The following is a 13,647-nucleotide window of genomic DNA, read 5'->3' as shown; positions in this document are numbered from 1 at the left end:
ATCGTCTGTGAAATAAACGAAGGCCCGTAGGGTTCCCCACACTCGGCCTTCCGGGAGCCAGGCTCTGGGGCGCCACCCGCCCATCAACCTGCCCAGCCCCGCCCGCCTGCCGACAAGCCCCGCCCTTCATCGCGGCGATTGGTCGGGCCTCGTCCTCTTGCTCTTCGGGAGCGCCCTCTCCGACAGGCACTGCGTTCAACCAATGGGAAGCCTCAGGGCCTTTCGCCCTGCCCTCCCGCGCCCGTTGGAGGAGGGCGTGGGCGGGCCGTTGAAGGGGTGGGGCGTGGAGCCTGGTAACCGTTGCCGGTAACAACGCCCCGCCCAGTCGCTGCGGGCGGGCGGCGCGAGGCGGGCGGCGGAGCGCGAGGAGGAGCCGCCGCTGCCACCGCCGCCGCCATAGAGACTGTAGCCGTGGAGACTGTTACTTACCAACGGGGACCAACACGCAGCAGCCGGCGCTGCCGCCGCGGGAGCCGCTGCCCGAACTCCCGGCCCGAACTCCAGGTGACCGATGCGACCGCCCGGGACGGCCCGGGCGGGGAGTGCTGGGGGCGGTGGGGGCCCCGGACTGGGGGTCGAGGGGCGAGCAGCTCAGCCCCCGCCCTGCCGTTCCTCCGAAACGTCCCGGACTGCGCGCCCGCGGGACTCGCCTTCGCACTCCCGGTCCCGCAGGAGCGCCTGAGTTTAGGGGCTCCCTGAGACCCCTCCTTCCTTTTAACCAAACTCGGGAGGAGGTGTGGATCCGTCGCCTCACTTTTTATAAAACTTCCGGGGTAGCGCGCCCGGGGACCCCTTTCAGTCTTACCCTCAAAATCCCGGAATTGGGGACACCCTGATAACCTCTCAAACTTCCTGTAAACTTCCTGAATTGGAAGCGCATGTGGACCTCTTTTCTTCCTTTTACTCCCCAAATCTCTGAAATTGGGGCTCCCTGGGACCCTTCTCTCTCTTAACCTCAAACTTCTCCTTAGGAGGGCCTCGAAGACTCTTTTCACCTTTACCCCAAATTCCTGGATTTGGAGTGCCCCGGGGACCCTCTTCTCGTTTTGGTTCCCCAAACCCTGAATTTGAAGGCGCCCTTGGGACCACTTTCTCACTTTTTAACCAAAAGTCCGTGCGCTTGTCTAGAGGAAAACCCCTCCCCCTTCTCACTATTTCACCGCAAACTCCCGGAGAATCCGGCTTCCTGGGGACCCGTTTTTCACCGTTCCCCCCACAAATCCTGGAGTTTTTAGCTCCTTCGACAGTCCCTTCCCCACCTCCTTCTTAACCCCTCATTCCTTCGCATCCCTCAGCTCCCCAATTTGGACTGATCGCTAACCGAGAAAAGTTTCACCAAAAGGTTTTATTTATTATTATTATTATTATTATTATTATTATTATTATTATTATTAATTTATTATTTTGTTAAAGAGCCCAACTTGTGGCCCAGACTCCTCGGTGACATTTTCTCCTGCGATTGTGCGAGTGCGTGTGTGTGTGTGTTTGTGAATCCAAAACCCACCCGGTAAATACACTCCCCGACCCCCCAGCTCTTTATTACTTTCCTTTTCGCTCTGGGAGAAGCGCGGCACCCCCTCCGGCTCTGTCCCTGTGGGTTTTTTCTCTCCGCTGTGCTAGGAGAGTTGGGTTTCCTAGTGGCTATTTCAAGGGTCCCCGGGGCCAAGCTGACCCTGCCATTAGGGCGGCGACGGGGGTGGTTCATCGTTTTAATTTTAACCTACTGGTTGCCCTGCAGGGGTGAGGCACCAGGGCAGGATGCAGCGCGGGAGGCCAGGGCTGCGCTCCCCCATAGACCTCATTTCTGCTTCTGCTTGTGATGCCTTCCTCTAATTATTTCCTTGTTTTGTGCAATAAACAGTCAGTGCAGACATTCATGAGTTTTTTTTCCCCCTCCCAATCAGCTTTATCTTTACAAATCCAAAATATCAAACCTATACAAGGCTCTCAGTTTTAACTGACTTCTCCAGCAAAACAATGATAATTATAATGACAGAAAACATCAACAACTGGTTTTTTACGACTGCACATATTGTCAATATGTTTTCATCTTTTTGCTTCATGCCCTGAAATATTCTTTATTTGTTTATATAAAGACCCTTACCCTCTGACCTGGGGAGTAAGGGAGGGTGGTTACCCACTCCAGTTTAAAGATTTGAACTGACTCTAAAATAACCTTAGAAATGGCTACTCACCTGCTCTGACCAGAGAAATGAGTGTTTGGTAAGCCCTCCCCGGAAAAGGAATTTAATTTTCTCAATGACCAGGGCTGCTTCTCCCACAGCTTGCTGAAGTATGGGAGGGGACGTGGTAGTTTTTATTAAAAATACTTCCCATAATATATCATGGAAACGATAACTGGTTCTGTGATGCTGTGATATTCTAACTGATTTGGGTCAGGAGTGAGTTCAGAAATGGTTTGCCCCACAGTAAAAGCAATACTGAATTATTTAGCCCTTTACATACATTTCTCTCTTGTCCCAGATAAACCACCAAGATGTTCAAAAGGGGAATCAGGAGGACAGGGACAGAGTTATTAATAACCCCCAATTAGCAGAACAAGTCCTTTGAAATTCAGTTGATACTTGCTTTCTGGGTGAAGGGCACATATTACCTTAATATTCATCTATTAACTACATTTATCACAGAAGCACTGCCGCCATGGAGCCATGCACCAGAAATGGAGATGCTATGAAATTGTTTATCTGGCTTTTCTTATTCCTTAGATCTAAATTGTAGTTTCAGATTGGAATTATAAAATTAATAATAATCAATATTTAATTAATTTAACTTTAATATTATAATTGAGTCAAAATTTTAGATATTCTTGAAGAATTTTTATAGTCGCATGTGGTGGTTTTGCTCATAAAATTCTAGGGCCTAAAGGAGCCATATCTTATCATAATTGGCTCTTTTTAATTAACTGCAGGTTGACCACTTAATATGCTCCCCTCATACACACCTACTTGTTTGTAAAATGTGAAACTATTTCTTTTTAAATGTGTCTATGTTAGAGATCTCAACTCCTGCAATATGATTGTACTTTCTCCTGATACATATATGTACATAGTGGGGGTTTTTGTTTGTTTTTGTTATTTTTAATATGTCCTCATTGAGAGAAGAAGGGAGAGGGAAGGAGAGAGATTGAAACATCAATGATGAGAGTCATTGATCAGCTGCCTCCTGCACGCCCCCCACTGGGGATTAAGCCTGCAACCCAGGCGTGTACCCGGACAAGGAATTGAACCTTAGTCTCCTGGGTCATAGATTGATGCCCAACTGCTGAGCCACGCCGGCTGGGCAAATGTGCAACTATTTAAAAAGCAAGAATTTCTCAGAGAAACTCTGGCTTGTGAGGACCCTCATGAACTCGGGGACAGGAAAGTATAAATTCAGACCCAGTGTCTGAAAGCCCCACCCAGGACATACCCACCACACACACCCATATATCTACATGGAACTATATGCAGATTCCCATTAAATAGGGGAGACAAAGACCATCAACAACCTTTTGTCAGTTCAGGTCAGATTTGTCGCCTAGTGAGTCCATGCCAAATTTACCAGAAACTTCCCATTTTCAGAGCTTTTTGGATTTTGGCATTATTATAAGGGAATGTGGACTAACACATTAAAAAGGGCATTTTGCCCTGCCCAGTATGGCTCAGTTGATTGGAGTGTTGTCCTGTGCATCAAAAGGTGGTGGGTTTGATCGCCAGTTGCAGGTTCAATTCCTGATCAGGGCATGTGCAGGAGGTGTTTCACATTGATGTTTCTCTCTCCCCCACCCTCTCTCTGAAATCAATTATTAAAAAAGGGGGGGGGGGGTTGATCCCTTTTATAAAATGTAAATTACAGTTAGCTCCACCACAAGGCCATGTTCTCTTGGGCACATGCCTGACACAGAGTGTATACTTATTTCGTCCAATAAATGAATGAATGGATGGATGGAATAGGCACTGGGAATTAGAGAGAAAACTGAAAACTACCTATATGCTTTTGTAAACCCCAAGGTCAGTAAAGTAATTCTTAGAGGAAAAAATAACAGTGGGAGAACTTGAGTAGAGGAAGACACAGAATCAAGTAGTAGGGTGTGGGATCAGGAGTGGGTGAGTCTGGGGAAATTTGTGCCCAGGGAAACTCAGACTAAGATGACAAATGAAGAGACAGGCTTCTATGAGCTTCCCAGCAGAAAAGTCTGGCCAGCTGCCTGCTACATATCCAGATGATTCTGACCGGCAATTTAAACATGGGGTGGCCAAACAGAGCTCAAGATATTCCCCCCAAATCTCCTTCCAGGCACTGGCCTCTCTTCATAAGAATCTGCTGGCTTCTCTCAGCTGCTCAGGCCAAAACTTTGGCATTGTCCTCCATTCCTCTTTCTCTTAAGTCATCAGCAAAATTGCCCACTCCACCTTTGGTGGGGACCTAGAATCTGACCACCGCTGGCCACCTCCACTGCCAGACCCCTGCTCCAAGCCACCAGCACCTGTTGCCCAAATGATTCTAGCCTGTTAACCTGGGGAGGAAGGCCACATTGCGTCTTGTGTATTCCTCAGTTCAAAACTCTCCCGTGGCTCCCGTCTCACTCAGAGCAAAAGCCAGAGTCTCCTCCCCCCTGGTCACCCACCCCAATCTCTCTTTTTTTAAAATTCTCACCTGAGCATATGTTTATTGATTTCTTTTTAGAGAGAAAGGAAGAGAGAGAGAGAAACATCTATGTGAGAGACAAACATCAATTGGTTGCCTCTCGTATGAGCGCTTACTGGGGATCTAACCCGCAAACTAGGTATGTGCCCTTACTGGGAATCTAACCTGCAGCCTTTCAGTTTACGGGACAATACTCCAACCAACTGAGCTACACCAGCCTGGGCACCCCAATATATCTTTGGCCTCATCTTCAACCCATGATCCCCTGTGCTCACTCCACTGTAACCCTGCTGGCCCCCCAGAAGTTCCCCAAACACTCTGCCTGGAAAGTTCTTGGCCCAGGTATCGGGAAGTTGGGGAGACAACTCCCTCATTACCTTCAGGCCTTTTCAAAAATAATCACCTTCCCACTTGAAAGTGATGCACTCTTAGCCTCCTTCCCTGCTTTCTTGGCCTCCTTAGCATTTATCACTGTCTAACTCGCTGTATATTATGCATATTGATTTTATTATTATTGTCTCCTCTTGGAATGTCAGCTCTGTGAGGGAAAGAAGCTCTGTGTTTTATTAACTTCTGTATTCCCAGGGCTGAGAATAATTCTAGCACTGAGTAGGCCCTCAATAAATATTTGTTAAATTGAAAAATAAATGGTTTCCTGCACAGCTATGGGGAAGCATATGTAGAAATTAAGAGTTGTTCCTTATCTGATACATATAGCCATCTGTGGGACTCGGTGCCGCTCAGATCAGATGCATGGAGCAGAGGGAAGAGAAAAGGAAAAACTGCAGGCTGGACGTAGGACACGCTGCAGAGGTGGGCTTTGGGGACTGACAGAGGGGGTTAAAGTGTGGCACCTTCGTTTATTAGCTCTGTGACTCCAGGTAAGTTTTGGCATCTGTGAAATAGGTAATAGTAGTTTTATGGTTGCTTTGTTAGAAATAATATCTATAAACTGCTTAGCACAGGACCTGGCATGTAATGGGTACTCAACAGTTGTTATTATTATTATTATTATTATTATTATTATGGGGATAAGCAGGAGTGGCCTAAGATTATTTTTTATTTTGGTTTCCTGTCCAGTACCAAATGCTGAGTATACACTGAGTGAACACAGAGCAGGCAAGCCTTATGCTGCCTGTTTTAGGATGGGAAATGCCCTTCCATTAGTGTGGAAATTCATTGGTACGTATATGCCACTCTGCAAACGTAAGTTCTCTGCAATCATGAAACAACAACTACAAGTTACTTGCAGTCCCACATCTTGGTTGTGGTTTAGATCCTTCTGAAATTACCCTCCAAATATCACACTCTTGGGTGGGTTTTTTGCATGACCAGCCCTGCAGGCAGAACTTAGAGATGAGAACATTTAAAAACTGGTTTCTCCTCTCTGTTATCTCTGGCTCTTCAGTGCCACTGGTGGAAGTCTGGAAGCAGCCAGCTGGAGGTGAGGCCTGGCCTGGTCTTCGTGCTAGGACTTGAATTAATCCCTCGGGGCAGACGGCCTCGGCCTTCCTCCTTCTGCACCTCACTTCTTTTTTCCTGAAATGCATTCCTGTTTTATGATACATAGGTTTTGTATGTTTTATGCTCTGGCAACTTCTTATTTTTCATTTTTGTGAATGCTGTAACTTTCTGAAAAATATAGTTGACTTCCCAAACCTGTAGGTGATACATACAGTAAATGGATTTTGGGAGCTGTGAATCAGAATACATTGTCCATGTTTAAAAATATATATATAAAGCCATTAAAGATATGTAGAACTTACATGTAATGGCCCAATATAGCAATTGTCATTTACCATGCAGTGAAGCCCAGATGTGCTATATACAGTAAACCTATTTCTACTAAGATCTTTGCAGTTATTTTGAGAGCGTGTGTGTGTGTGTGTGTGTAAGTTTAAGAACTGGGCTACTGGTGTCCAGCGAAACTCTTCAGGAGATTGACAATTGAGTTGAGACTGAAATAGTGAGAAGGAGTGGCCCTGTGGACTTCAGAGGGAAGAGCTTTTGGGGGGGTGGGTGGTGGCAGCAGGTACAAAGGTCCTGGGGCAAGAGGAAGTAGCTGGGCTTGGTCAAGGCAAAGAAAGTCAGGTGTGTGTCTAATGCCTAGTGAGCAGGAGGAGAGGCAGAGGGTCCCAGAGGCCATGGGGAAGAGTCTGGATGCTATTCTAAGTATAAATTAGATTGTTGGTAAATTTCTTCTCTGCCTGTAGTTATCAGGTCTGTGGTGTTCAGTCGTTTGCTAGAAGATCTGCTTTCTAGGCCTCTGACATTTGTTCATCATTGATGCACTCATTTATTGCTCTCTAAGTCAAGTACTATCCTATGAGTTTATAAAGACCAAATACCAACTAGGAAAGGAAGCCAGTTTCAAAAAGGGGCTGTGCTGGATGTCTCTGTATGGCACAGTGAGTGAGTACACAGAGGAGGGAGTCCATTCTCTCTGGAGGGGCCAAGAAAGGTGTCCATGAGGAGATGGATTTAAGTTGATACTGGATACTAATGTCCTGTACGCTGTCAGTGAGGAGAGTAGTGGCATGGCTGTGTTTTTAACAAGCTGAGTGCAGAGTGCAAGGGTGATTAGGAGGAGAGCAGGTGTCAGCCAACTGCAGCCTGTTTTTGTAAGTAAAGTTTTATTGGCACATAGCCACACCCATTCATTTACCTACCACCACTGGCAGCTTTTGCAAGGGAATGGCAGGGTTGAGTATTTGTGACAGAGACAGAATGTGTACCACAAAGCCTAAAATATTTACTGTCCGGGCCTTTACAGGAAATGTTTGCGACCCCCAGCTAGACAAATGGGATTTGTCTCTGTGGATCCGGGCTGAGAGGTATATGGGAAAGAACTTTGTGATCAGGAATGATTTTTGTAGATGCATAGGAAATCTTGGTGTCTGCATGTTGGCAGTGAAGAGATTAATGTTGCCATATAGTTCAGGTGAAGGATGACAAGGGCCTGCCTGACAGCCCCAACTGGGGGGTTACTGGGGAAAACAGAGCTGTGGGGTTCTCAGGAACCTGGTGACTTGCTGTGGGACAAAGGGCAGGAGGATTCCAGGTGTCTGATTTTGGGGATCAGGTGGAACAGATTGCTTCAATGAGTGAGGGACCACAGGAGAAGCTGCTTTTGGGTGGGAGAGTCAGGAGTTCAGTCATGGGCTTGCCCAGCTAGAGATGTCTATGGAACATCTAAGTGGGGCTCTTTTCCAGTATGCACAGTTTGGAGCTGAGGGGGACAGGCCAGGCTAGAGGTCAGGATCTAGAAGCTGTCAGCATATGATTGGTCATTTTAGTCATGAAAACAGATGAGATCACCCAAGGAGAGGGTGGGGAGGGAGCATAGAAGGCCAGAGCACAGCCTTCAAGGAGCAGGAAACCAGTTAAGAATCAGAGAAAAGTGAATTTTTTAAACTGTGGCAAAATATTATAAAATTTACTATTTTAACAATTTTAAGTGTATAGTTCAGTGGCATTAAATACATTCACATTTTTGTGCAATCATCACCGCCATCCGTCTCCAGAACTTTCTCATCTTTCCAAATTGAAATTGAAACTGTCCCAGTTTTAACACTAACTCCCTATTCCCCTCCTCCAATCCCTGGCTCCCATCGTCTACTTTCTGTTTCTATGGATTTGACTTCTCTAGGGACCTTATATGAGTGGAATCCTACAATATTTGTTCTTTGTGTCTGGTTAATTCACTAAGCATAATGCTCTCAAGTTTCATCCATGTTGTAGCATGTGTCAAAATTCCTTTCTTTTTCAAGGCTGAGTAATATTCCATTGTCTGGGTGGACCACATTGTGTTTATCCATTCATCTGTCTGTCCATGGATACTTGGGTTGTTCCTACCTTTTGGCCATTGTTTATAATGCTGGACAGAAGAAGTATTGAAGAGGTTCTTAGATGGAAGGAGTAACTGGAAATGGGCTCTGCAGGCAAAGGGGGAGTAGTAACTCAAGGACTGAGCACCAGGAAGCAGGAGGCCCGATGGAGACCAGAACGATTAGACTGGAACCAGTCCCCACAGAAAGGCAAAACGCTTGACTCATGAGCGCTCGTCTTCCTGGAAATGTATTGAAATCATCCTAATGATATAGAAGTCCATTCCTAAAGTCATAATAGCACTTAATTATGCTTACATTTTAAAAATGCAAACTGTTTATCTTTTAGAAACAGTGCCATGTTTCTATCCAAAAGGTGATCCATGGGGTAAGGCCTTGGAAGCAATTTCCAAAAAAATTACCAGCCCACAAATATGTTCCAGCTCCACCCTGGCCAGGGCGAACCCAAAGAAAACACACAGTGCTTTCCCACCTCTGCCGTTGTTCTCAGAATATGTACAGGCAGATGTAGCCTGCTTTGAGAAAAAATAGATTTGGAATTCCAGACCTACAGAAAATAGCTTAAAGGATGTGCTTCTGCTTTTTCAAAGAATTCTTCATTTTCTAGAAGAATTCACTTATGAGGGACTTCTTTATGTGAGGAGCTCTCTGGGTCCTCCGTCCATTCAACAAATATTTGTGAGCCCCAAATATCAAACATCTTATAATTAGTTGAATACTTTGAGTGTTTTAATATATCATCATGTGGAAAGTTAAGAGGGGAAAAGATGCTAGAAATGTTTAAATTGTTAGCACCCATTTGCCACTGACATTCAGATCCGAGGTTAAAGCATAAACTGGGTATATTATTTCAGGAGTTCGCCAATCATGTAAATCATGGTAGGGTTATACAGCCAACTCTTAAAATGACAGCCAGGAGTAAATAGAAAGTATTTCTGGAAACCCTGTGTGACTCAGTTAATTGCTGGCCTTAGGTCACAACTAGGCATGTATTTGTCAGCTGGGCTCTAATCGCTGGGGAGACCCAGAATGCAAGGGAGAGGTTCAGCAGTTAGTGGCTATTTTAGAAACTGCGGATGAGTTAGAAGTAGTGATAGGGCAACAAGGTGGTGCCCCCGCCAGACTTCTGGTTGCAAGCTTCTCCTCTCTCCTTTGTGGGGTCTACACAGCCTAGCTTCTGTCGCTATCATAGCTCCAGTGGTGACGAGTCCTTTGTCCTACTTGCTGCAAGGGCCCAGCCCTCCTCTCCTGTCCTAGGAGCACTATTTCCTCAGCCTTCAGCTCAGCACCAGTATGTGTGCTCCACATCACTTTGTATCCTTCACAGACCTGGGTTCCTTCCTCTCATAATTCTTACGTATCTCTTCATCTCCTCCCCCAAACCCGCCTTGGTTCTCCTGGGCTACGTCTGGAGGAGAGGATGGACAATTTCTCTCTACTTTTGTTAGCCAAACTGATGGACTGGTCCCTGCCCTTTGTCATAAACATATCCTACTTAGCTTGGTTCAAGGCTTTTCTCCATCCAGCCCCATCTCAATATCCATTGCCTCATCTTTCACTCTTTCTCTGAATAGGCTTGCCGTCCCTTAAACAGGTCTTATACTTTTGTCTCCCCTCTCTGGAATGTCATTACTATTGATGTCAATCTTACCCTTCTAGGAAGACCCATCTCTAATGCTTTCTCACCATGGAGACTTGAGATTTTAATTGGTGAGCTGAGTGGGAAAATGTCAGACTAGGGCAGAGCTTTTCTTCTCAGCACTGATGACTCTTTGGGGCTGGATCATTCTTGGTGGAGGGTGAGAGGCCATCCTAGGCACTGTAGTGTGTTGAGCAGCATCCCAGGCCTGCACCTGCCTGAACCCACCTACTCTCAAGTTGTGACATAACTATGTCCCCAAACATAGTGTCCCCTGGATAACAGAATCATCTCCTAGTTAGAGACCATGGAACTAATCAGAAGTGGCAGTGACTCCTGAAGTGGCACATAAGACTGCTTGGACACGTTGTGATTTATGTGTCTTATTTCCTGTTCTCAGTTGTACACTCCTGGAGGATAGGGACAATTGTCCCTACCATATTTCTTGTAGGACTTCATATTTAATACGTGAGTGAATAAAACACTTGAGCCCAGAGTGCTCTTCAGAGGGCATGGCCTATGTCAAGTAATGGCAGCCTTTGGTGGTTTTTAGTGTGTTCACAAAGTTATACAACCATCACCACATTCCAGTTCCAGAATATTTTCATCACCCCCAAAAGAAGCCCCATCCCCCTTAGCAGTTACCTGCATCCACCTCCTTAGCCTCTGACAACCACTAACCCACTTCTTGGCTCTGGATTTACCTGTTCTGGACATTTCATGTAAACGGAATCACACACTCTGTGGACTTTTATGTCTGGCTTCTCTCACTGAGAGGTTTTCAAGATCTGTCCATGTTATAGCAAGTGTCCATGACTGAACTAATTTTTTTTTTTTTTTTTTGGCAAAAAGGGATCATATTCTGCCCACTTTCCTGCAACCTGCTCTTCCCATGTAATGTTTAGCCCATACCTTTCCTTATCACTGTTTATGTGCCCTCCTCGTTCTCTCCACGGCACTGCACGAGATTCCAAGGCACAGCTATGGGTGAGGAGTTGAATTAGCCCCTGATTCAGGGGCATTGGGTTGATCCTTTCCACTTTTCCAGTGATGCTGCAGTGAACAGCCTTGTCCAAACATCTCTGTGTGTGAGGTGTTGGCAAGTTCCCAGAAGAGGAATTGCTGGGTCCAAGGGACTTCCTTTCCCTGCATTAGCTTTCTCTCATTACATCCACACTCCATTCCTGCAGTGAAGGTCACTATCCACTGTCATTGTCACATGTCCTTGCCTGCACCTACACCATTTCCAGCATGAGCGGCTGGCGTCACCTCCCTTCCCTACCCACACCATGGGGCTGTCACAATATGCCTGTTCTTTACCCTTAACTCCTGGTCCAATTTATAAAATAGCCAGTCACAAACCTTTTGACAACCTGGTGAAAACATGCATACTCCCCCCAGGAAAGTGTGTGGTGAATGTATTGATTCTGCCTGCGATTTTGCAGGCTCTCTGGCTCCTTGTAACCTCTCCCTGGACCAGCTCCTATTTCCCGGTCAATTTTGCTCTGCGCATTTCACTGCCCCTGTGTGCCTGACTCAGCCCCAGTCTGTCACCAGAGCTGCACCCATGCCTGTGTGTGCCTCTGGGGGAGGCCCTGCCTGGAAGCTGGTTTGTGTCCACACAGGTTCACACTTGTTGCCTTGACTCTGAGCCGGTTCTCACATAGCAACAGCATTTTCCCTCCCCTTTGAAATTCCTCGTTGATATATGGCTTTCAGCTCTTCACTACCTTGATACTCTACCAAAGCATTCATTCTGCTGCTTTCCCGGCAGAGACCTGTCCTAGCAGCCAGGCATGCAACCTCTGGGCCAATATAGGGACCATTTTAGATTATATATCATCTATTTTTCTTCTTGTCTGGCATTTGTCAGCACTTTCTGTGTCATTTTTTTAAAATTGAGATAAAATCCACATAACATAAAATCCACAATTTTAAGTAAAATTCAGTGGCTTTTATGATGTTTGAAGTATTATGCAGCCATCATCATTATCTAATTCTAGAACATTTCCATTACCCCTAAACAAACCCTGTGCCTATTAGCAGTAACTCCCTCTCCTCCTCCCTCACAACCATTAATCCACTTCCTTTCTCTATGGATTTGCCTGTTCTGGATATTTCCTGTAAATGCAATCTATAATATGTGGCTTCTTTTGCGACTAGCTTCCTCCACAGAGCATAATGTGTTGAAGTTCATCCACGTGTAGTGTGTGTCAGTGCTTCATTCCCTTTTATGGCTGAAAAATATTCCAGTATGTGGATGGACCACACTTGTTTATCCATTTATTAGTGATGAACATTTGAGTGGTTTCTTTTTAGTTATTGTGAATAATGCTGCTATGAATGTTTGTGGACAAGTTGTTGTATGAACATATGGTACCTCCATGTTTAACTTCTTGAGGAACTGCCAAATGTTTTCCACAGCAGCTGCCCCATTTTTCATTTCCACCAGCTGTGTAGGAGGGTTCCAATTTCTCCACATCCTCACCAACACTTAATATTTTCTCTTGTTTTTGTTATAGCCAATCTTGTAGGTGTGAAGTAGTATATTGTTTTGGTTTTTTATTTCACTTTCCAAATGACTAATGATGTTGAGCATCTCTTCATGTGCTTATCGGCTGTTTGTACATCTTCTTTGGAGAAATCTCTATCCAAAGGTGTCATCTTTTGCAGTATTCTTGCATCCACAAGCTTTTCTTTCTCTGTGAAATGTCCAAAGATCCTGAATCATAAAGGTGCAGGACACACATATCAGAGCTACGCAGGGGCAGAGGGAGGGAGGGTCAGAACTGACAGGACATGAGGGCCGTCTTCTCTCCCTTGTCACGTGGCTCCAGCCCTGGCCCCTTTTCAGAGACTTCCTGAAATCCTGCACCATCCTCCTCTAGGAGCAAGACATGACAGGATCTTAGTCCTCACCCTCAGAGTGTCCTTGACCTTCTGGACATTGAGATTTCTAGAATGTTCTTTGTATAGTTGTCCCTCGGTATCCACAGTGTATTGGGTCCTGGACCCCCACAAACACCAAAATCCTGGGATACTCGAGTCCCTTATATAAAAAGGCATAATGTTTGCACATAACTTATATTTGCATATAAGCTACATATAGCAGAGTGTGCCACACATCACTTCATTCATGTGGATTCAGTGTAGTGCTCAGCATGTGGCAAATTCAGGTTTTGCTTTTTGGAACTTTTTGGAATTTTTTTTCCTGAATTTTTTTTGGTAAGATTTTTAAATTGATTTTTAGAGAGAAGGGAGAGGGAAAGTGAGAAACATCGATGTCAGAGCCAAACATAGATTGGCTGCTTCCTGCATGCCCCCTACCTGGGATCCAGCCTGCAACCTGGGCATGTGCCCTGACCGGGAATCAAACTGCAACTTTTCACTGCATGGGACGACGCCCAACCAACTGAGCACACTGGCCAGGGCATTTTCTGAATATTTTTTATCCAAAGTGGTTGAATCGCAGATGTGAAACTGCTGGATACAGAGGGCCGGCTATAATTATAT

At 45.6% G+C, this 13,647-nt stretch overlaps 1 protein-coding gene across 4 annotated transcripts in view; it reads left to right on the top strand.

Annotated features, from left to right (window-relative positions):
* Positions 1-359: 359 nt before the first annotated feature.
* RFX2 (regulatory factor X2) overlaps positions 360-13,647 on the top strand; it is an 85,158-nt gene continuing 71,870 nt past the window's right edge. For 2 of the 4 annotated variants that reach the window (XM_081136469.1, XM_081136468.1), the window contains exon 1: positions 360-504. The gene's annotated coding sequence lies outside the window, so the exon portion shown is untranslated. The remainder of the gene's footprint in view (positions 505-13,647) is intronic. The other 2 variants (XM_081136466.1, XM_081136467.1) reach the window with 2 other exon arrangements.

This window comes from Miniopterus schreibersii (genome assembly GCF_964146895.1).
Source record: "Miniopterus schreibersii genome assembly, chromosome: 4".
Lineage (NCBI taxonomy): Eukaryota > Metazoa > Chordata > Mammalia > Chiroptera > Miniopteridae > Miniopterus > Miniopterus schreibersii.
The sequence above is the reverse complement of the archived record's forward strand: the minus strand, read 5'-3'. Positions and strand labels throughout refer to the sequence as shown.